Source organism: Protopterus annectens, chromosome 10.part0 (assembly GCF_019279795.1).
Source record: "Protopterus annectens isolate FY-2018-M chromosome 10.part0, PAN1.0, whole genome shotgun sequence".
In the NCBI taxonomy this organism is placed as follows: domain Eukaryota; kingdom Metazoa; phylum Chordata; order Ceratodontiformes; family Protopteridae; genus Protopterus; species Protopterus annectens.
In genome coordinates this window covers 910,414,358-910,439,369 of record NC_056744.1, presented here as the reverse complement: position 1 = coordinate 910,439,369, position 25,012 = coordinate 910,414,358, and positions in this window count along the sequence as shown.

The window sequence follows — 25,012 nt, the reverse complement described above, 5'->3', positions numbered from 1 at the left end:
GCTAGGCTTATAAATGCCCTTGGGCAGATAGCCTAGTATGAACCTATGAACCTATGAACCTATATGTCCAGAACATGGAGTGGAGTCCTACCTCAGCACCAGTAGTCCCAACCTCTTAGTGCAAGGGCATGTCATGTATGTATTTCAGGTATATATGTAGACTGTTGCTACTGTAATAGGGGTTGTCTTAACAGACATGTTGTGTGTGTGGGAGGTCACATCTGCTTTTGACATGTGTGCCATTGGCTACTGACATCATAGAACAGTACCACTGCTAGCACAGTACTGAACCTGTGGACTACAGCAGAGATATGACCAATATATATGGACAGTCTGGCACTCTGTGGTCAGTCCAGAAGTGTACACATATCCCCTTCATGCGAGACATGTGGACCACACCTCACAATGTGGATGTTAATAGCCATGTACATGGGTATATCACATAAATACTGGACTACATATGCCCACACAGTTTATGCATGCACACATCCAGTCTGCCCCGACACATAATACCTGGTGGTGCAGAGGTCACATGGCCACATACTACAGAGTAGTTAGTGACATACATCTGTACAGAATCCCACTGCTTTGTCAGAAATACACAACAGTTATGGTGGCCTGGCAGCAGTATGTCTTGCAAATAACTGGACATAGCACACTGGGTAATTACACTAGGCTGCTAGGCATGTCACAAAGCACTGTGCAAACTACAGGCAGACTGCCACAACACTGGACTACATTTTGTATGGGGGAATACACATGTACCTGCGATTATAGTGGGCTCTACATGCATGTCACAGCACAGAGTAACAGACACCTGTGAGAAAGTGCATACCCACAACCAATGTCAACACAGCCACAGCCACATATCATTCACAAGCTTAATATGACACTATATGGACTGTCTAATAAACACCATCTTCATATGTGCCACTCACACACTAACCCTACATACACTAGGTCATGACACAGTGTGGTCCGATGGCTGTCTGTGGTATGGGACACATATGTGTCTGGCCCTACAGACATGTGAGCCAATAGGGTACCATACATTGCAGCAGCATGTAATATCAGATAGAACAGAACCAAGAACAATGGCATCTCCCTCAGTCTGTGCACAGCCCAAGATATGTATGCACAATACACATACTGTCGACAATCACCCTAAGTACACAGACCCCAGTACTGTACACACAACCGCAGAATTCCCAATGTATGTCCTCAGAAACAACCCCTACTATACCTAACATGTCTAGCAGTCTGATATCTGACTGGCTTGTTATCAGGTATGATGTCAATAAATAATGGTGTACAGAACATATGCACCTCTTACTGCATGACATATCTGCAAAGGCTTACAGACTTGTGGCTGGAGCTATGAACAGTGGCCCAATATGGGCATGTTGCTGTGATAACCTCATACATTTACTGTCGTACCAGGGTTTGTTGTGACATATGTCGTATGAGGGATATGAAGTCAGCAACTCTCATGGCTGTCACCATGTACTGACTGCAGTCCTCACACTATGCTTCTGCAGTTCTCAGATAGATGTTCTGTTAGTAACACACGAAGCAAAAGGCTCCACACACTGTCTAGTCTGCAGATGACCCTACAGATGGGAATTTCATCAAAAACATAGCACTGTCATGACAGGTATTAAAACATGTAGACCAGCCATACCTACACACACCCTGTTAAACCGACATTACTCCAAATGCAGAATAGCAACACTTACATTCTGTAGTCATGTCTGCCACATCCCCCTCCTGTCTGTTGGCCTGTTTCCACAGTGTATGTTGTTAGAGGTAAATTCCAAAACCATCTGTGATGCTGTTTGCCAAACACCAGATCTAGTTCCTGCTCACAGTGAATGAAAAGGCCCACCACCAACATGATGTTGCTAGATACTGGAGTGTGTTTCCATGCAATTGGCTATGGGAATGTTACCACAGCTGTTCCACATGCAATCAGCTAAAGGAAGACTGCAATTCATGCAGAGGCCTTCAGCTGATCATGAGCATCACTTACAAAACACAAGCTGCTGCCTAAGCAAAGCAGGTGTACTTCTCCACATCCACTAGAGAGGGAGTGAGAGAGACAGACAGAGACAAAGTAAGTCAGGGAAGGGGTGGAAGAGTAAAACCTAAGCATGTTTGTGTCACACACCTACCAGTAGGGGGTTTCAAACCCCTGACTACGTATTGCTATCACATGTCTATGCAGTTATTGCATGTGCCACATAGCTTACGTGGTGGGGAAGCTGTCCAAACGTATATGTGATGGTGAGTGACATCTGCAACAGTGATATAGTAGTGATACGGTAGGTAGGGTACACATGCCTGTCCACATGAACAGGTGTCAGCATCAACACAGCCACACTCTCTCAGGGACTGACACACATTGACATACTTGGCAGGGTCAGGAATATACTTCCTAACTAGTTAGTTTGCCACAATACAGTAATGCGCAGATATCACATGCACCACAGTGGTTATCCAGAGGTTATATGGGCAAAGGGTATGTGAAGGTGTCTGACATCAGACAGCATGCTTCAGTATGCCAATGGGAGTTGTAGTGACTGTGAATGTGGTTGAAAGCATCATACACTACACACAGAGACACGGGGTGCCAGTACTGACATGCCTGGGTGCATTGCTTCATGGGTGTGTAGTGGTTGACTGTCCCAGAAGGATATACAAGGCTAAGTGAAGGGCATACCTTTGCATCTGGCCACATGACAATGGTATGCAGTGTGGCTCAGGGGTGTAGTGTCTGGATTGGCCCACACAGGTGGGTACTGTATCCACCATCCAGTCACCTGGGTTACTATTGTGTGTGGCCAGTGCTGTGCAATGCTTGCCATTTATGTGTTCTATAGTCCATGACATGGGCGGTGTCTGGGATGTGCACAAGTCCCACATGCATGTTCAGTGACATGTGGAACTGTACCTGGGGTGTCTGGCTCATGTTGTGTACACAGATTGTTATCATCAGATGTGCCAGTCCTGGCCTCATGAGGTGGAAACTGGTAATGGACACCAGGTTGACCCTACACCTAACTTGATAGCATGATACAGGTATTCCTTGATGTCAGTAGCATCTGTCCATACAGGGCATGTGTTTAAGGCATGGTATGTCCTTTGTGGGTCACATTTGATGGCACCACAGTTGTTGCAGGCATCCAGTGGGGAACATAATGAAGGCGCACTTTCTGCAACTATGTGCCTATTGTAGTGATGGAACAGAGTGCCACGCCATCTGTAGTCCACTACAATCACACCATGGTTACTATCTGTGGGCAATATGCAGGGTACTACCAACATAGCGGTTGTTGCCTAGGCAAGTGTGGTCATGTGTGAGACATGGGTTGAGAGTTTTCTCTGGGTAATACAAGGGTTGCTTTCTTTGTTCACCAGAACTTGCTGTCACATGTGAGGGTATGGATTGGCACCCCAGCCTCTCAGATATTTGACATCTGTTATCCTTGTAAGGTGGGCATTATGACATATAATAGGCCCACCATATAAGAAATTTGCAAAACCGACTCCACAATGAGTCCAGTTGTTACACACTCACAGCCACCTCCATACAGGATACGAATGACAAACACAGACACACACACTTTTACCATGGCTGGGATTAGAACTCCTACCTAACTAGTTTATCACACTACACACTTATAGGACAGACGACAGAAACTACTGGAGTACTTTTTCCCCAAAGGTGTATTTCACTGGGAATGACATCAGCAGGCTTGCCAAAGAAGGGCAATGGAGGTTGCAGTGACTGTGAATGGCCTCAAAAGCATCGCTCCCTACACAGACATGCACACAAACATCCACACTTGCCATGTCTTGGAATAGAAGCCCTACAAAACCATTATCCAACACTACAGCATTATGTTGTCATAGGACACACTACGGAGATGACTTGAGTACTTCTTCCCCAAAGATGTATTTCACTGGGTATGGCATCAGCAGGCTTGCCAAAGAAGGGAAATGGAGGTTGTAGTGACTGTGAATGGCCTCAAAAGCATTGCTATCTACATAAACATCCACACTTGCCATGGCTGGGAATAGAACTCCTACCTAATTAGTTCATCACACTACAGTATTATGCAGTTATAGGACACGCCACGGAGATTATTGGATTACTGCACCCCCCCCAAAGGTGTATTTCAAAGTGAATGACATCAACAGGCTTGCCAAAGTAGGGCATTTGAATTGTACTGGGTGTGACTAGCCTAAAAAGGCATTGCTCCCTAAACAGACAGACACACACACACAGTTTCCATGTCTGGAATTAGAACTGTTATTTAACTAGTATATCACACTACAGCATTACAGAATTACAAGACACGCCACAGTGATTACTGGGTTAAACCTTCCCCAAAGGTGTATTTCACAGTGACTGACATCAGCAGGCTTGGCATAGTAGGGCCACTGGGAGGGCAGTGTGTGTGCATGGGCCATAACCCATTCATCTAGAAGTAGACACATCACACTCAGGCACACACAGGTTTATATTCTACAGGTACATGTATACAACTGCTAGATGACTACTGCCTTGTACTGTCATGTTGCACAGTTAGCACTAGCACCACAGAGTCTATAATGCTGAAGGATACCAGTGTCTAATTTCTATGGTGCGTGACATTTACACATCATGTGGTTGTAGTCATTTGGCTGTGTGCTGGGCAGGACAGGTCTCATGATGGAAGGCTCTTTGTCACTGTCACTCTCTTCCGAAAATCTATGTATGTGTACTTTTGGCATATTTTAGTGTGTTGTCCTTGGATATCTATGTGTATTCCTATCCAATGTGTGTGCAAAGCATGACTGGTACATACTGAGTAGTGTATGCACTAACATCTGCAACTGTCTGATATGTATGGTCCACTGTTGTTGCAAGACATGGGCTTCGTTTGTTTATGTGTGGGAACATGCCCATTTTGGCCTTTCAGTATGTTGTTGTCTGACATTGCCTTCATTTCTCTAAGTGTGGGAGCATGCCAAGTATGCCCTTCTGTATTGAATGTGTGGATCCATTCCAGGTAGATTCTACTCCAGTGCAGACTTTTGTGTTCTACACCTACAGCTAGCAAACTGTTTCTGCAGGATATCTGTAGATCTTTTGGCAATACGGGGTCAAATTGGGCAAGGGACAGTGGGTACTGTAGGTAACTGTGTCTGTGCTGCTTCTGCTACATGGTACTGGTGTTAGCAAAGAATTCAGACATGTGTAGTGTTATACACTGTGATGTTTTATGTCCTCAAGTACTATCTGGTAGACATTTCTGCTCGCAGTGATGTCCTGGGGAATACATGGTGAATGCAGCTGTGTCCAGTATTGTGGTCAAATGCCTACATATTCCTACAAACTAATGTCATTCTGAAGGGGGAGCTGCAGACACTTGCTGCTGAGTCTGTGTAACCGGTTCAGCACCTTGGTACAGTGGTGGCAGAGGATTCCATAATTGTACATCCATTGACGTGACATTAAGGCCTTATCTTGCTGTGGCAATTCCTCACAGCTGTACAGATTCACACAGGTTATCCAGAGGCAGGGGTCATAAGTCAGGACATTACCCCTATTGTGGTATACGGGCAGGTTTGTAGCAATCCATTCTTGTGTTTGCAGCCAGAGATAGTACATGCACATGGCTGCATTTCTGAGTTCGCACATTCCATCTTGCCAATGCTCCCCCCTCTATTATTCTATACTCCTCCATACATTATGCAAACATTCTCTGATACTTTCCCTATAGTTATCACTTCATCACAGCAGTGTATTGTTGTTGTGCCACAGTCCATGCAGTGGGACATGGTGGACATGTTAATGTGGTTTATCTACGTGCCTTGCATATGGGTTCTGTGGACTGTATTATGTTGTTATTTGGGAGTTCATGACATAACATACATTGGCAGTACAAGTGAGATGCAGGCCTTTGGCAGAGGACTGTAGGCAACTTGGTAGTGATGCAGGCCAGCTGTAGCAGGCCATTGCATTCTGTCAGTCCTACAGTACCAGACTGCCATACATTATATTCCCCTGGAGTGACAGGGTAGGTGTGCCAGGTATTCATGCCAATACTTTCTATCAGTATTGTTCAGGTGATGTGGATGCTGGCAGGGTGCTGCTTACAACTAGGGACACACCTGCATGGGACACCTGCACTGCATGCTGCATTCTTTTGCAATTGCCATACACATGTGGGGGTCATACTGTACCCATTCCCAACAGCAGGGATAAATCAGGAGAGGTACCTGTGAGTGGTGTTTGGGTGATCTGGGTGCATGTGAGCTATGGACACTACTTGCACCTGACTCACAGATATTCATGGGGCATTCCAGTGATGCTGGCTTGTGCAGGAACATCAACTGTTTCTTCATACATCATTCCTATGACCTTTGTGATCTGCAAGTGTTTGGCCAGATGACATTGGTATTCCCTACTACAAAGCCAGATAATGTGATGCAATCCTGTATGTAAAATTCCAAGGATGTGTCCATTTCACATTTACACGTTATACACTGTCTGTCTGGGGTACTTTCCCCTGTGTACTTCTTGTATATCTGGCCCAACAGTCATGCCATGTCCATCTTTCAGATGGTGACACATATTACCGCCATACATTTACAATGGCTTACTGCTAGTATGTGTTATACTGGGGAGCATTGTGTTTGACACTGCAGTTGTGAGGACTTAGCCCTGTCTTCGGCAGTACTGGGAAATAGCCACCAGATCAAGCGTCACCATGCATACATACTGATCACTCTCACACAATATGTACCACACAACAACCTAACACACGCATACCTGCATATTGTACAAATGCTACAATCTATCCTGCTACCTTGGCCACCTCAGGTCATCTGTGCTCCACTGGTATTATACCTACACATACATGTTACTGCATTTCTACATCAGACTGGAGGAGGCCACACCTGACTGTTACAACGTGTCTATGTCGGATTGAGGGGGCACAGCAGACTGTTACTATATTTCTACATAGGATTGGTGGGTGGCACACCTGACTGTTTCTACATTTCTACATAGGATGGGAGGGGGGCACATCTGACTGTTTCTTCATTTCTACATAGGATTGTGGGGGCACACCTGACTGTTACTACATTTCTACATAGGATTGTGGGGGCACACTTGACTGTTTCTACATTTCTACATAGGATTCAGGGGGGGGCACACCTGACACTTGTACACATTTGCTATGACTGTACTGGTATGTCAGGTACTCCATTTCATTCTGTATTCTAACCTATCATGCTGACTAGAGGCATATCAGCATACTACAGGTCTTAGGTTTGATTGACCTACATATCAGTTTCTGACTTCCTACCCTTCAGAACTGACATCCCACTGCCTGACCTGATGTAGTCTGTCTGTGTAGGCCTGGGGGGGAGGTTACCCATAGGCATCATTCAGAGCCCTTAGCACAGCCTTTGTTTGTGTTTGTCTACACCTGTCCTGCTGGCTGAGACTGTTGTTCATAGGTTCATAGGTAGGTACTAGGCTATCTGCCCGAGGGCATTTATAAGCCTAGCCAGGGTGTGTCGGCTTTCACCACCCTGTTGATTAATTAACTGATCTTCTGTCAAGCAGAGCCAATGAAGTGATCCCAGGGGTGTATTTTCTGTTACCCATCCACTCGTCAAGGTTTCTCTTGAATAGTGTTAGTGAGGGGCTCTGCCTGATATAATTTGTAATTTTGTTCCAAAGCATGGGGAGTCTCTGTGACAGGAATCTATCCCTCCAGCATGTTCTATTTATTGTTGCTGTGAGGTTTAGCTCACTAGAGCGTATGGCTCACAGTGACTTGGATTTCTTTAGGTGGAGCATGTCCATCAATTCTGAGTTGGACATGGCTTTGTAAGTCAGGCAGAGATCACATCTGAGTAAGAGATATGCCACTGAGTACAGCCGGAGTTTTTTCAGTCAGACTGCATAGGACATATGTTTGAGGCCAGTAATCCTCTTGGTGAGGTACTTTTGTGGTCTTTCCAGCTGTTGGAAGTGTCTTGTGAGGTACATCCCAAATGGGGCATTGTACTCTATGATGGGTCTAATGAGTGACAAGTAGAGGGGCACTATAACCTCTTTATTTCTAGATGCGAACCCTTTAGTAATTAGATGGGCCACATAGAAGGATTTCCTAACTATTTTGGCAATATGATTGTCAAAGGAGAGATTACTATCTGCCTGGGTCCCCAGATCTCTTATTACCTCTTCTGTATTAAGGGGGCTGCCACCTATGTGGTAATTCGTGGGTGTTTTGTTTTTCCCAAATGGGATAACTATGCATTTTTTGGCATTTAGCTTGAAGCCATGACTTTGACACCAGGTGTCCATCTCAGTAAAGCCCTTTTGAAGGATGTCCGTGTCAGCCGGACAGTCAATTATGGCTCCCAGTTTGCAGTCATCAGTGAACTTGGTTAGCCATAGTCCTCCTGTGTTTGTCTGTACTTCTGAGAACTATATGCCGAACAGTAGGGGTCCCAGGACTGAGCCTTGCGGGACACCATTGTGACTGGTTTAGAGTTGGACCTGGAGCCCGCTATTCTTACAGTGTGACTTCTGTCGTTAAGCCAGTTGGCAACCCATCTCATGACATAGGGGCTTATGTTTAGGCTGGTGAGTTTTTCTGTAATACCCGAGTGGGGAATGGTGTTGAAAGCTTTGGCGAGGTCAAGGTAGGTAGTGTGAATCACCTTTCCCTCGTCTATGGCCTTGGTGACGGTCTCGAAGAAGTCAACCAGGTTTAGTAGGCATGATCTGCCCTTAACAAAGTTGAACCTGGTCAGGTCAAGTGTTTGGAGGTTCCCAATGTCTTTGTTCCATGATGATGCACTCCATAGCCTTGCAGACCAGGCTAGTCAGGCTTATGGGGCAATAGTTACCAGGGTCAGTTGTGGCCCCTCCTTTGTTGAGAGGAATAACCGTTGCTGTGCACCATTCCATGGGCATGTAGCCTGTGGAGAGGCTGAGGCTGAACAGCGTGTTTAGGTGGGGGGTTAGTTCGTTCTGTAGTTCGTGCAAGATGAAGCCTGGGACACCATCTGGTCCCATTGACGCTGTGTTTTTGGCTTTTGAAAGGGCTGTCTTCACCTGTGTGTCTGTGATTTTTGGGACACTACACTTTTCCAGTATTGTTGTGGGCCCTTTTGGAGGTGAGAGGGGGGTGAAGTTTGCAATTAATCTATCTGCCAGGATGTTGGCAATATCAGTAGGTTTAGTATATTTTGTGCTATGTTGCACTAGTTCAGTGCATATCTGCGAGTTGCCACTTAGATTCTTAACATAGCTAAAGAAGGCTTTTTGATTATCTTTTGAATCCTTGGCTATTTTTCTTTCGAAGTTAGCCTAGGATGATTTCATGAGAGAACTTAGTTTCTTACTGATACTGATCAGGGATGTCTTTCCTTCTTACGATTTGCTTTTTTTCTGAACTAGTTTCCTCCTTCTGTTGTATAACCTGTTTATTGCAGGGGTACACCAAACTGGTTTCCTTCTCTTAAAGGAGTGAGTCTTGGTTTTGCTAGGGATGGCATGATCCATGCATCCTTGTAGGTGCTCATAGAGTGCATTTGTAAAGGTTTCTGCATCTTGGGCAGCATTATCCTTTAGCGTGGGGGCTGTGAAACTTACCACCTCTGTCTTAAGTAAGGTGAAGTTTGCTTTAGAAAAGTTTTTTATTGTGATTTCCTTAGTTGGGGGTAGTGTGGGGTGTGGACATCCAGAGTGATTAGTTTATGGTCTGATCTAACTAGTGATGAGTTGACCTCTGGTGTGGAACACCTGTCGCCCATGTTGGTGATGACCAGGTCCAATATTTTTTCACCTCTGGTAGGGGAGTTTACCAGCTGATCCAGGGCATTTGAGTTGGTGAATTCCAGGAAGAGCTGGGCCTGGGAATTTGTAGTCGAGTAGTTTTCCCAGTGAATGGTAGGGTAATTGAAATCGCCCAATATCAGGGTGTTCGGTAGGACCTTCATGTTTTCCAGTGTCTCCAGAAAGGTGAAGTGGTGGTCCTGCGTCATGGAGGGTGCTCTATAGCAGGCCACAATTTGCATTGCAGATTTGGCCGATGTTAGTTGCACATGGATGATCTCAGAGGTATCATGCTGCGTCACTAACCTGGAGGTGTAGGTATCCTTGATGAATATGGATACACCCCCACCTTTTGTGTTTCGGTCCGTGTTCTGTGGCCGAAATGTGTGGTATGAGTTGTAGCCTGGTAGTGCTGGGGTGCTCTCTGGAGCCTTGAACCAGGTTTCAGTTACTGCACAGATGTCGACATTCTCCATACTGAGGAGTGCTTTGAGTGTGTGCATTTTGAGATTTAAACTCCTGGCATTGAGTAGCATAACCCTCAGTTTTTTGTTAATTGTGCTGTTTATGGAGGTGGGTTTGACTTTTGAGCCTTGCCTAAAAAAGGCACTATGGGGGCAGCAAGAGCCTTGGCCAGTATTCGAAAGCCTAGGGGTGACAGGTGCAAGCCATCTCTTGCGGAGCAACGTGGCTTGCCGAGCATGTCATCACAGGCTGACAGACACTGGATCCCCTAGCTGTTGAAATTGATCATTTTTTTCTTTATACTGAGGTATCATTCTTGGTGAGGGCAGGATGCTGCTCAGGGTCAGGGTCATACCAGCCTGGGCTGCATGATCAGAGAGCTCTTCCATGTCTCTTTTCATGTAGTCCAGGGAGGTACGTCTCAGGTCATTCACACCAACATGAACAATGACAGAGTCAAGTCATTGTTGGTATGTGAACCTCCCTGACTGGCGTGTGTGTGTCATATGGACACACATGTGGCCCAGCACATTTCCTGCAGTGGGTTTTGTCAACATGTGTATTATTGGCTACTATGGTGACACCAGTATTTGTTACAGATTGCATGCTGCCACTATAGGTGTCTACTATCTGCTGGCATCCCATTCAGCCACCAGATTCCCTTGCATGCTCACATCCATACCATAAATACAAGTAACAACACATACTACTCCATTTGGCAATTGGTAAGGAGAATGACTTACCTTATGGGTGTACCAGTATTGAGGATGGTGCTGGAGGGCTGCCTATGTTGGATGCACACAGTACACTCCCTATACATGGCTGAGCACAGTTCGTGTTATGTTTGGCATCCCTTTTACTGTATGTGCAAGTCAGAAAGAGGTGTCATTCCCTGGGTCCCTACTGTGTCAGTGTGTGTGCTATGCGTTGCCTCTTTGCCAAGGCCAGGACATATTGGGCATGCCTACTTCTGCCTACTGGGGCAGGCTCAGGTTGTTCCTCCTCTGAGTCACTCTGTGCCTGTGTAGTCCTTGGCATAGGTGGGGGGCTGTGTGACCCTGCCACATGCTGTTCCTGCTGCAGCTGTTTCCGCAGGATCATATTGTGTAGCATGGCACATACAATGACAATTTGAGTACATGTAGCTGGTGAGTACTGCAAGGTTCCACCGGATGTGTCCAGGCACCGGAACTGTGACTTGAACATCCTAAACACATGCTCTATTATAATTCTGGTCTGAGCGTGTGCCTCATTATGGAGTTTTTGTTCGGGTGTGTGTGCATTTCTGATGGGTGTCATCAGCCATGGCTCCAGTGCATAACCAACATCCCCCACTAGGTGATCATAAGGGATGTCCCCATTGGCAAATCTCTGGTACAGCTGCATCAGATGCCAGATGTAGGAATTGTGATAGCTTCCAGGGCAGCCAGCACACACATTCATTATAATGCCCTGGGCATCGCACTCAACCTGGCAGATGATGGAGGGGAAGCCCTTGCAGTTGATGTAGAACCTACCCCACTCACCGGGTGGTGCTTTGATGCATATGTGCATGCAGTCTATAGCACCCACTTCCTTAGAGTATTCTGCTATTTGGTGGAAGAGACGCATATTGCTGGCCAATGCCTCACAGGTATTGGGGAAATATACGTGCTCACCGGCATGTGCTTACATGGCATCCAGGAACTGATGGAATACCCTGGATGCTGATGCCTGTGAGATCCCCATGATATCCCCAGTTGGCCTTTGGGAGGTACCTGTGGATAGTATTCTTAGGCCAACACATACCTTGGTATCCACTGGGATGGGTTCCCCTCTGTTAGTTCTGTGTGTCAGGCATGGCTGGCACAGCTTAACATTTTGCTGTAGGAGGTCCATGTCCACCCTATAGTGCTCCACTATCTCCACCTCATGTAGCCCCTGGTAGGTTACCCTGGGTCTGTACACCCTTCTCCATCTCCTCACTGTTGGTTGGTCAACAGCATTCTCATCCTCACCACCCTCAGCCTCTTCCACATGTTGATGTCTGATAGCTGCTGCAGCCCCTATCATTTTGTTGTTTTCATTTTCTTAAAATTTCCCCACTTGTATACACCGGTGGTGTAAAGTATGTGGGAAAAAACAGAGGGAAAGGTGTTTGCATAGTTTATAGTGGTGTTCTGGTCTGAGCTGGGCTACTGCCTGTGTAATTGGCTGATTCTGATACATTTTACCTGCCAGCTATGCTAGTTCTCCTAGATTACCTTCCTACTGTTGTTTTCCTTTCTCATTGACTTCCTGTTTAAGCCCGGGGGGGGGGGTGTCACGCAAACACAGTGCTCAAATGTGCAGAGAGCTGCTATTTCCTGGTTTACTTTTTTTTTTCCCTTTAAAACTCGGTGCACTGCGAGCACATCCACTTAGGTAATGTAAAGAGTGCTAGGCAGCCTCAGACACACCCTCTTTCTTAGCTCTGCAAAGTTAAGGGCAAACCCAAGCCACAGGGCTCCAATCCACTTACAGTATGCCTGACACACCTCCATATGATGTTAGCTAACTTCTAGGCTTGTACAAAGCTATTCCTGCTCTTACACTGTTGGGTGCTGACTAGCATGGGAAATCTGGGATTCAGTATCATTCCCCTCATTTGCATTGGATTGCCTGCTGATGCATAGTTACAGGTCCCGCAATGAGCCTGCCCCCCTTAGAACCACTATTCACTGGCCATGATGTCTTCTGCCTGCCATTGAGTATAATGGCAAAATAGTGATTTTGGTTAGAATGCTTATTTTACATTTATTTTCTCCTGATCCCGTTTGCACACCGTTGCCCTACGCTTAAACAACTGAAATCGGCTAAAAAAAAATAAAAGTTTTTTTTTTAACTGTTTTCCATGTCAATTGCCATATATTTGGCCATTGGCATGCTTTACACGTTATATACATCTTTTATTTGGAGCTGTCATGGCTCCATTTTGTAGTTTGCAGAAAAGTACTCAGTTACTAACCGAGTGCATTTCTGCAGATTACATTAGTCCTGCATGGCTGGCTGACAGCTTCCTTGATCGCAGATTCAGCTCATTTGCATGGATTTCGCCTGCAAATGGGGTAATTTGCATACTGGAGCTGAGTCCGTGCAGGACTAGTGCAGGAGCGAGTGCTTGTGCATGTCCCTGCAGCTTATTCCTGGATCTCACGGCAGACATATTGCCTGCTGGAGCTCCTGCACTAGTCCTGCACACCATGCAGAGCTTGCTGAATCCGGGGGTATGTCTGATGTTAGTCAGATGATGGTTCTGGAATCCAAGCAATCTAATGCAAGAGTGTAGTTAGACATACCCAGTGTACTCAAATGAGTACATTATTTTCTGAGCATCTCTTGGAAAGTTCAACACTAAAAAAGCACAAAATGTTTAGAACTATGCAAATGAATACTTAACAGTATAGAGGTATACAAAGAATGCTTGTGTGAAAGCAATACACCCATAAAAAACAACTTTTTCATGTGAATAAATGATATAATCTTCCTATATGTATGGGGGCAGTATTTTGAGGGGTGAGTACATTTTTAAAATGATGGGTGGGTGGTGCGAACAACATTAGGTTTGAGTACAAAATGTACATTTCTGGCTACACCCTTGATCTAATGCCCTGTGACCTTGAGGTGGAGAACTTAATAAAACTAGACATATTTAAGTTAATTACAGATAAAGGATGTGCTATAAATGCATAAAATAAAGAATTGCAGAATGTAGTACAAAAAGAAAGTAACCTGAAAGCAAGAAGAGTGAAACAGCTCACTTAAAAACAATTTGATTTGAAATGCATCAACTTACATAATATTACAAACTGAACTCTATAAAGACGGCTATGGACCTCACACTCCCGTTATACCACAACTCTTTGGTAATATATTTTCATTCTGATGATCAACAGCCTTGTAATAAAGGAAAATATGTTGTGATCCAAAACCAAACAGTTGTCCGTTCTTCTTCCAAAGCTGTATAACTGTATGGACAGCACATATTTTTTTAATTAATGAGTGCACTAGAATTGTAAATGTGTATAAAAGTATGCTGTTTTACAAAATGTACATTATGGATTTTCAGGCAACTAGTTTTCAGTCATTTGATTTCAGGTAAATGGTATGTGATCTTTTGGCTTTAAGGTTACTGCTTTGAAACAAGGATAGCATAGGAAAGGATATTATTTGCCTGGAACAGGATATTATTTTTACGGCATTACAATGGTGCATAAATGAAGCTGCTGCCTCACAGTGCTTAGTTGTCTGGTATAATTCCTGACAGTGATCCTTCTGTATGAAGTTAGCCTGACCTCTCTATGTCCCCCGGTGGTTTTCATGAAGCACTCCTCTTCCTCTAATCTGCCTAATTACCTTTAGATATGTGGAATATCACAGATCTGTGTGTGTATATATGTGTGTGCATGTGGGGGGGGGGTATGCAACCTGTAAAGGAATAACATTCCATTCAAGACTTATTTTGTCCTTTATATTTGTTGGTCACCAGGTAGTCATCCTAAGATGAAAAAGGTATCAGATAATGAATTAATGAATGAATGAATATTAATCTTAAATTAAACATTTGTAGGTATGTTTTAATATTTGTTTTAAGGAAAATATCAATGCAGAGATAGGGATTTTACAGATCTGTAATTTTCCATTTAGTTTCCATAAGCATTGACGAGTGACCAATATAAACATCTAATCATATTCCAACAACTGTAATACTTAATGTAGGCTAGCTATACTGAAGACATAGCAGATGTTGATATTATTGAAATTGTTAAGAAACAGGCAAGCTGAATCAAAACACTTGTTTTCACAAGACTCAAAAAGCAATTATTAAAGTCAATAATGAAGTTTTCAAGTAAGCTTCACACCAGTGAAGAGCTTTTTGAAGAAAATGCATATTACTGCAGTACCTTAAAATGCAGACATAAATAATGCACATGAATGAAGGTCAGCATCGAGTGATAAAATGATTGACCAATCAAATCTGTTTTAATCACTAGTGTAAACATGTTTTATTTTTTTGTAATATTTCAAAAGGATTCACAGTTTAAATATGAAGTACAGCTAGTAGTGAAGTAGAAAAATGTCATAATTTGTTATACAATATAAAGTCATGTTGTAAATTATACTAGATTAAACAGCAGTTAATTAAATGAAAAAAAAAAAGAAATGCAAAAGCAGTTTTGGAAAACAATATGTTTTAATGCAGAAATTTACTTTAGTACCATGGGCAGCAGCCGTAGTTCAGAACATTTATGACATTTCAGGCTTACACTCCAGTATCTTCAAAAACAAAAGCTCTGCACAGTTTCCTCTTTTGGTTCATAGGTTCATAGGACAATACTAGGCTATTGGGCCAGAGGCCCTTATAAGCCCAGCTAAGAATTTCACCCATGTTCCCATAAAGTCAGCACCTGCTTTCCCTGTCCAGCAGGGACACAGGTGGGATCCCAGGGGTATAGTTTTTGTTTCCCATACAGTCGTCCAGATTCCTGTTAAAGAGGGCTAGTGAGGTACTTTGCTTGACATGGGCAGGAAGTCTCTTCCACAGATGGGGAGTTGTTGGGACACAAATCTATCCTGCCAACAAGTTCTATTAATGTCACAGACCAGGTTGAGACCTTCCGTGCGGGTTGCATGAGTGGAGTGTGACTTATGGATATGCAGCAACTCCATCAAGGCTGGTTTTACTGCCTGGAGATCATACAGCTCACAAAGGTACACATATCAGTTCACTGTTCACTGTTTACTTTCATATTAAGTGACAGTGCTGACTCTTATACTACAGTAGTTTCAAAACCAACAATGCCACAAAGTTCCTTCCTTTGGTTTTGTTGTCTGGATAACATTGTGCCTGGATGCATAACATGCAATAGATTACCAAATAAAAACATATAATAACAAAATAAATGCATAAGCTTAACCAAATGTTTAAGAAAAATAAAGCAAGATATATAAAACAAAACAAATATATGGGACTATTTTTTCAATAAAGTGGAAAAGTACATAACTAAACTGACAAAAAAAAAGAAATTAAAAATGCAACAAATACACAATATGGTAGAAAATTAATCACATTATAAAAGAGGAATAATCCATGGCTGGGTATGGGTAATGCTTGGTTTACCCATGGTTGGCTTTGTCTGACCATACCATCCATGGTTAAACCAAGCCTAGCCAAGTATTGTTGTTAAGTTATAGCATACATTGCTTGCAATGTTTGAACTATCAACTTATGTGGTTTATGGTTTAAAAATCTATATGCTGCATTCAGGTTAAAATGGCACTGCATTTTTAAAAGGCAGCTTTTATATGTATTAAATATAAACAGGTCCTTATAGACCATGGACATATTTAAAGACAGTTTTTTCACTGAGAAGCAGGCTTCATGAAGAGTTTGGAAATATGTTAATGTCATATACACATAATATGGAGGCAATGAACAGGAGTATACTAAACACTCTGAATTAATCATATGTTAGAGTAGAATCAATGTACACAAAGTCATGTTGAAAACAATGCACAGCAGAACCGCATCTATATTAAGCACAGTTCATCACAACAGTGCATTGAGCCATCACTGACTGACATCTACAAGGAAGTGGTGTAGCAGGGTAAAACCATACAGATTACAATGGTATGGTGCAATGGATAAAAAAAGTCGCATTGTAATGTTGCTGAAAGACAATGCATAGCAATGCTTTTTGGATTAGTCGTGCATTGCTCAATACTGATGTCAGCAGCAGAAAAAATGCATCTGCAAGAACAAAGGTTGTCACTGCTGGAAAGGAATATAATGTAGAACTGCTTGTTAATATTACACACACACACACACACACACACACACACACACACACACACACACACACACACACACACACACACACACACACACACACACACAGTGTTACAGTTATTACCTGTTCCTGCATACAGCAACCTAATTTGTATGTCACTGCATTTTAATATTCTCCTGGTATGAGAACAAAATTAAGAAGGAGGTTGAGAAACAACGTCCATTACTGACAGCTTTCTAAAGCAAAAGGTAAGTACATTTGATAACTGGTGTAGGGAGATGCAGGATTGGAAAGCAGGAGAACTAAGACGCAACATGTGTAAACACAAAGGATAAGTAATATTGCACCTTCTCTAGACCTGTTTACAAGGAGTTGGAATCTGTTAAATGACTGGGGAGCAACATAGATGGAGTAAGTTCACTGACTCTGACAGATTATTACATTAGGATGTAAGACAAATTTGTTGCAATACAGGAATCTCTCTCTTTTTTTCTGTGATATTTGGATATAACTGAAAAGACAGTTTGCAGTTAGAGTGAATTTCTCTGGATTTTCATTCAGATCAAATGACTCCAGTGAAGAGCAGATCATTAAAATTGCTGGACAGAGGCAAAGAGAGTATAAGTCTTCGATGCAGTCAATATTTTCTTGTCAGAATGGGAATGAGCATACCTCTCAACCTCTTAGAGCAAGAGATCTGGACAAAGCCATAAATGATGGGGGGATCAAAAACAGGGACACTTTAAATATTGCTCTTACAAACCTAAAAAGTTGATACAATAACAGGTTTTGCATTTTCTGAAGGGTATGAAGTCTGGAACTCAAATGTCTGTCATTATTTTCTGACTTCAACACTCAATAATTTACCAATTATTTGCCAGAAAACTACAATTTCATGAGAAATAGAACAAAAATATGAAGTAAAAATCTGGACATTCTGCGAAAAATTGCACAGTTGAGAGGTAAGAGCAACAGTCAATGTTTGGAAATTAAATTTTGGTGAACTGTTGGAAAGCTGATAGACTTACTGTGCAGAGCTGGAATCTATTTCAAACTCATAAGTACATATTTTGCCACTTTATACACTTGCCTATTATTTATAGTGGTGCTGTATTGTTTCTGTTTCTGTCTGTTGTGTCTCCACTGTTTTTCCCACCCACCTTCCCTGTTCTTGTCTTGGTGTTAGTCTTGGTGGCTTTGAAACTGCCCGCCCCTCTTGTAAGTTTGTATTTGGATACTCCTTCTGGGCTCATTAATCCTGCTGTGTTCCCTCTCCCCAAAAAAAAAAATAAATAAATAAAATATATATATATATATATATATATATATATATATATATATATATATATATATATATATATATATATATATATATATATATATATATATATATATATATATTCAGCTGCTCTTACTATAACTGTCTTAGTTGCTGTTCTGCGGGCTATCTGTTCAGTTGTTCTTACTCTGCACTTATTACTGCTTGTTAGTAGCCTTCTAATTTAATGCCTTCTGCACTTGTTTTTTAGTCATTTGTTAATTTAATTGCATTTAATTAAACTGTATTTGCCGTAATATTGATATACGTGTGCTAGCCTGCATTGCATTTGAATTGTATTTACTGCTGTTTTAGCTGCTTTTCTGTTAAAAAAAATTCCTAGCTTATTTCCTGCCTTTCCTGTAACTTCTCTAGTCCAGATACAGACTTGCTGTATCCAGGTCTGTTTGCAAGCTCCTGAGCCCCCAAGCCTTTCTGTGTTGGGAGGAAAGCCTTATCAGTGGGAGTGGTAAGCACTAGGTAGCCTATCTAACACAGGAGAAGAGGTTTCTGGACCATAAATTATAGTTTATTGGCCGTTTGGGAAGCTCTTCCATCTCTTTCAACTTTCTGATTCAAAAGCCTGTGTTTGTGCTTGTTTCCTGCCTTTCCTGTTACTAGTCTAGTCCAGGTACAGATTTGCTGTATCCGGGACTCTTTGTAAGCTTCTGAGCCCCCCCCCCCAAGCCTTTCTGTGTTGGAGGGAAGCCTTCTAGCTTATCAGTGGGAGTGGTAAGCATCAGGTAGCCTATCTACCATGGGAAGAGTGGGTTTTGGCCCATAAATTGTAGTTTATTGGCCGTTTAGGCAGTTTTCCATCTCTTTCAACTTGCTGGCTTAAAAGCTGCACTTGTGCTTGCTTCCCACCTTTCCTGTTACTAGCCTAGTCCAGATACAGAGTTGCTGTATCCAGGACTGTTGGTAAGCTTCTGAGCCCCGCAAGCCTTTCTGTGTTGGAGGGAAGCCTTCTAGCTTATCAGTGGGAGTGGTAAGCACTAGGTAGCCTATCTACCACAAGAGGAGTGGTTCTGGCCCAGAAATTGTAGATTTTTGGCCGTTTGGGCAGTTTTTTTTCCATCTCTCTCAACTTTCTGGTTTTAAAGCCCATGTTTGTGCTTGATCCCCACCATTCTCGTAACTAGTCTAGTCCAGGTACAGATTTGCTGTATCCAGGACTGTTTGTAATATTCTGAGCCCCCCAAGCCCTTGTGTTGGAGTGCAGCCTTCTAGCTTATCAGTGGGAGTGGTAAGTACTAGGTAGCCTGTCTACCACAAGAGGAGTGGTTCTTGGCCCAGGAATTGTAGTTTGTTGACCATTCGGGAAGTTGTTCATCTCTTTCAACTTTCTGGTTTAAAAGACTACATCTGCGCTTGTTTCCCATCTTTCCTGTAACTAACCTACTGGAAAGCATTAGAAAGCCTTAAACCTGATATAAGCCTTCTAGCTTAAAAGAGAGACTTTGGAGTGATTGAGTATCAGTTTTCTGTATTTTCTTGCTGTACTTAACCGTTTTCCGCCTAAATGCTGATTTTCCAGCACTTATTGTAATTTAAAAGCTTGTTTTTTTTTTTCACATATTGTACTTATTTGACTGCCTGCACTTTTAAAAAGTTGTTTTTATTTAAATAAATTGTTTAACTGTTGTAGGCTATATACTAAAGTGCGATAGCCTTTTCTGATCACTTGTAGTCGTTTAAAGCTGTTTTAAGTGTACTTTTTACTGTTTTTGCCTTATCTGTTCAAAAAAATAAATAAATAAATTTCTTGTTTCCTGCCTTTCTAAGCTAGTATAGTCCAGTTTTCAGGCTAGTGCTGAATTCAGGGCTGTGTTACAAGTTTCTGAGTTGCCCATACCTTACTTGGATAGAGGGAAGTTTCTCTGTTCACCTGTGAGAGAGGGGAACTTTGAGCAGCCATCTGTCCCTGGAGGAGTGGTTCCAGCCCAGAAGTTAGTAGTTTAAAAAACACATTGTATGGTTTTGTGTGCCAGGCAGCACCGGTTAGCTAGGGTTAAATTATTCCTGGCTCCACTAAGTCTCCTTCAGTTTTTCACTTGAAACTAGTCTAACTCTCAAACTAAGCACTCAAAAAGCATCCTACAGTCCAGCACTTGCTCAGACCTAATAGCAAGCACTAATATACCCCGACACTTGACTGCCCAGCAGGGCAAGGCTCTTTATCCACCCATCGCCAACCAAGCAACTAAGCAGCTCACCCTACTATTCAGGCATGACCAAAGGACAACTTCAGGTGTACTCTCCAATCCAGCTGGTGAATCTGGGTATCCTGAGGCAATGTTACAACTGCCTCATGTACACAGACAGCCCTCTCCTCCTACCACAAAACACTAACATATGTGAGAGATGCAGTTATACAGCCAAACTGGAGGCTAAGGTATCTCCACCCAAGACTGGAACAGACAGTCATGAGGAGAAGGTTAACACTTGCACCACACCTCCAGCCTCACATAGACCTACTAAACCAGTACTGGCAAAAGATACACATAAATACACAAAATCATACTCGGAGGCTCTAAATAAAAACCTGCAAAAGCATCAGAGAGCTCCAAAGCAGACACCCACAAAACCTGCACCTCCCATTACAAACCAGACAACACATAAAACACAAAATTAATGTGCCGCACAATCACAGCCCTTAAGGCAAAATAACATACCTATCACACTAGTAATAGGTGACTCAATAGTCAGGCACACTGACGCACTACTCACTAGGCTGGACAAGGAGAAGGTTACTGTTAGCTGCCTGTCGGGAGCCAGAATCCACCACATAACACAAGCACTCAGGTCACTCCAGAACAAGTACAAATATGACTCTGTCATTGTTCATGTTGGTGTGAACGACCTGAGCTGTACCTCCCTGGATTACATGAAAAGAGACATGGAAGAGCTCTCTGATCATGTAGCCCAGGCAGGTATGACCCTGACCCTGAGTAGCATCCTGCCCTCACCAAGAATGATACCTCAGTATAAAGAAAAAATTATCAATTTCAACAATTGGCTAAGCTTCTGGTGTCATTCAAAGGGGATCCAGTGTCTGTCAGCCTGGGATGACATGCTCGACAAGCCGCGTTGCTTCACAAGAGATGGCTTGTACCTGTCACCCCTTGGTTTTCGAATACTGGCCAAGGCTCTTGCTGCCCCCATAGTGCTTTTTTTAGGCAAGGCTCAAAATTCAAACCCACCTCCGTAAACAGCACAAGTAAAAAATTGAGGGTTATGCTACTCAACGCCAGGAGTTTAAATCTCAAAATGCATGCGCTCGAAGCACTCCTAAGTATGGAGAACGTCGACATCTGTGCAGTAACTGAAACCTGGTTCAAGGCTCCAGAGAGCACTCCAGCACTACTGGGCTACAACTCATACCACACATTTCGGCCACAGAACACGGACCGAAACAGCAAAGGAGGGGGTGTATCCATATTCATCAAGGATACTCACACCTCCAGGTTAGTGGCACAGCATGATACCTCTGAGATCATCCATGTGCAACTAACATCGTGAAAATCTGCAATGCAAATTGTGGCCTGCTACAGATCACCCTCCATGACCCAGGACCACCACTCTGCCTTTCTGGAGACACTGGAAAACATGAAGGTCCTACCGAACACTTTGATCTTGGGAGATTTCAATGACACTACCGTTAACTTGGAAAACTACTTGAGTACAAACTCCCAGGCTCAGCGCTTCCTGGAATTTATCAACTCAAATGACCTGGATCAGCTGGTAAACTCCCCTACCAGAGGCCACAACATATTGGACCTGGTCATCACCAACATGGGAGACAGGTGCTTCGTACCAGAGGTCAACCTGTCACTGGTTAGATCAGACCATAAACTAATCACCCTGGATGTCCACACCCCACCACCACCCCCAACCAAGGAAACCACAGTGAAAAACTTTTCTAAAGCAAACTTCACCTTACTTAAGTCAGAGGTAGTAAGTTTCACAGCCCCCACGCTAAAGGATAACACTGCCCAAGATGCAGAGTCCTTTACAACTGCACTCTATGAGCACCTACAAGGATGCATGGATCGTGCCATCCCTAGCAAAACCAAGACTCACTCCCCTAAGAGAAGGAAACCTGTCTGGTGGACCCCTGCCATAAACAAGTTATACAACAAAAGAAGGAAACTAGTTCAGAAAAAAAGCAAATCCCAAGAAGGAAAGACATCCCTGATCAGTATCAGTAAGAAACTAAGCTCTCTCATAAAATCATCCAAGGCTAACTTTGAAAGAAAAATAGCCAAGGGACTTGAAAGATAACCACAAAGCCTTCTTTAGCTATGTCAAAAATCTAAGTGGCAACTCACAGATATGCTCTGAGAAAGTGCAAAATAGCACAAAATATACTGAACCTACTGATATTGCCAACATACTGGCAGATAGATTCAGTGCAAACTTCACCTCCCTCTCACCTCCAAAAGGGCCCACAACAATACCGGAAAAGTGTAGTGTCCCGGAAATCACAGAAGCACAGGTGAAAACAGCCCTTTCAAAAGCCAAAAACACAGCATCAATGGGGCCAGATGGTGTCCCAGGCTGCGTCTTGCACGAACTACAGAACGAACTAACCCCCCCACCTAAACACGCTGTTCAACCTCAGCCTCTCTACAGGCTACGTGCCCAAAGAATGGCGCACAGCAATGGTTATTCCACTCCACAAAGGAAAATCGTTTATCAATAAATTGGGACCTGTTCAAGCTGTGGACTCATTGTGCCGTCCTGTACCTTTTGGTAGAACTCCACAAAGGAGGAGCCACAACTGACCCTGGTAACTATCGCCCCATAAGCCTGACTAGCCTGGTCTGCAAGGCTATGGAGCGCATCATCATGGAACTCATTAACAAAGACATTGGGAACCTCCAAACATTAGACCCGACCCAGTTCGGCTTTGTTAAGGGCAGATCATGCCTACTAAACCTGGTTGACTTCTTTGAGACAGTTACCAAGGCCATAGATGAGGGAAAGGTGGTTCACACAGCCTACCTTGATCTCACCAAGGTGTTTGACACCATTCCTCACTCGGGTATTATAGAAAAACTCACCAGCCTGAGCATAAACCCCTACGTCACAAGATGGGTTGCCAACTGGCTTACAAACAAAACTCACACGGTAAGAATAGTGGGCTCCAGGTCTGACTCTAAACCAGTCACAAGTGGTGTCCCGCAAGGCTCAGTTCTGGGACCCCTACTGTTTGGCATATATTTCTCACAAGTACAGGCAAACACAGGAGGACTATGGCTAACCAAGTTCGCCGATGACTGCAAACTGGGAGCCATAATTGACTCTCCGGCTGACATGGGCATCCTCCAAAAAGGCCTTACTGAGACAGACACCTGGTGTCAAAGTCATGGCCACAAGCTAAATGCCAAAAAATGCATAGTCATCCCATTTGAGAAAAACAAAACACCCACGAATTACCACATAGGCGGCAGCCCCCTTAATACAGAAGAGGTAATAAGAGATCTGGGGACCCAGTTAGATAGTAATCTCTCCTTTGACAATTATATTGCCAAAGTAGTTAGAAAATCTTTCTATGTGGCCCATCTAATTACTAAGGGGTTCACATCTAGAAATAAAGAGGTTATAGTGCCTCTCTACTCATCACTCATCAGACCCATCATAGAGTACAATGCCCCATTTGGGATGTACCTCACAAGACACTTCCAACAGCTTGAAAGACCACAAAAGCACCTCACCAAGAGGATTACTGGCCTCAAACGTATGTCCTATGCAGCCCGACTGAAAATACTCCGGCTGTACTCAGTGGCATATCGCTTACTCAGAGGTGATCTCTGCCTGACTTACAAAGCCATGTCCAACTCAAAATTGATGGACATGCTCCACCTAAAGAAATCCAAGTCACTGCGAGTCACGCGCTCTAGTGAGCTAAACCTCGCCACAACAATAAATAGAACATGCTGGAGGGATAGATTCCTGTCACAGAGACTCCCCATGCTGTGGAACAAAATTCCTAACTACATTAGGCAGAGCCCCTCACTAACACTCTTCAAGAGAAGCCTTGACGAGTGGATGGGTAACAGAAAGTACACCCCTGGGATCACTTCATTGGCTCTGCTTGACAGAGGCTCAGTTAATTAATCAATGGGGAGGCAAAAGCCAACACACTCTGGCTAGGCTTATAAATGCCCTCGGGCAGATAGCCTAGTACCTACCTATGAACCTATGAACCTAAATATATAATGCTGATGAAGTCATCAAAAATTAAGACAAGTAATATGTTTTTTAAATAAGTCTTAAGATTTTTAATGGAACTCTCTCTGTCATATTTATCTTTTTATTTATCTATCTAGCTATATGCAATGGCATAGTAGTGATGGCTGAGCTAGAGAGGCAGACTGCAAACTGCAGAAGATGGTGTACCATGTTTAGTATTGTGGTAGATGGAAAGAAATACAAAGATTATTGATTTTGGGAACATAATTATAACAGTTACTCTACACTGTGTATGTAAGCATAAAACAACTGGCAAACAAAACTGAATCATTCTGTGTGCATGGAGATAAAAGGGAGAGCTATATAAAACAGGTA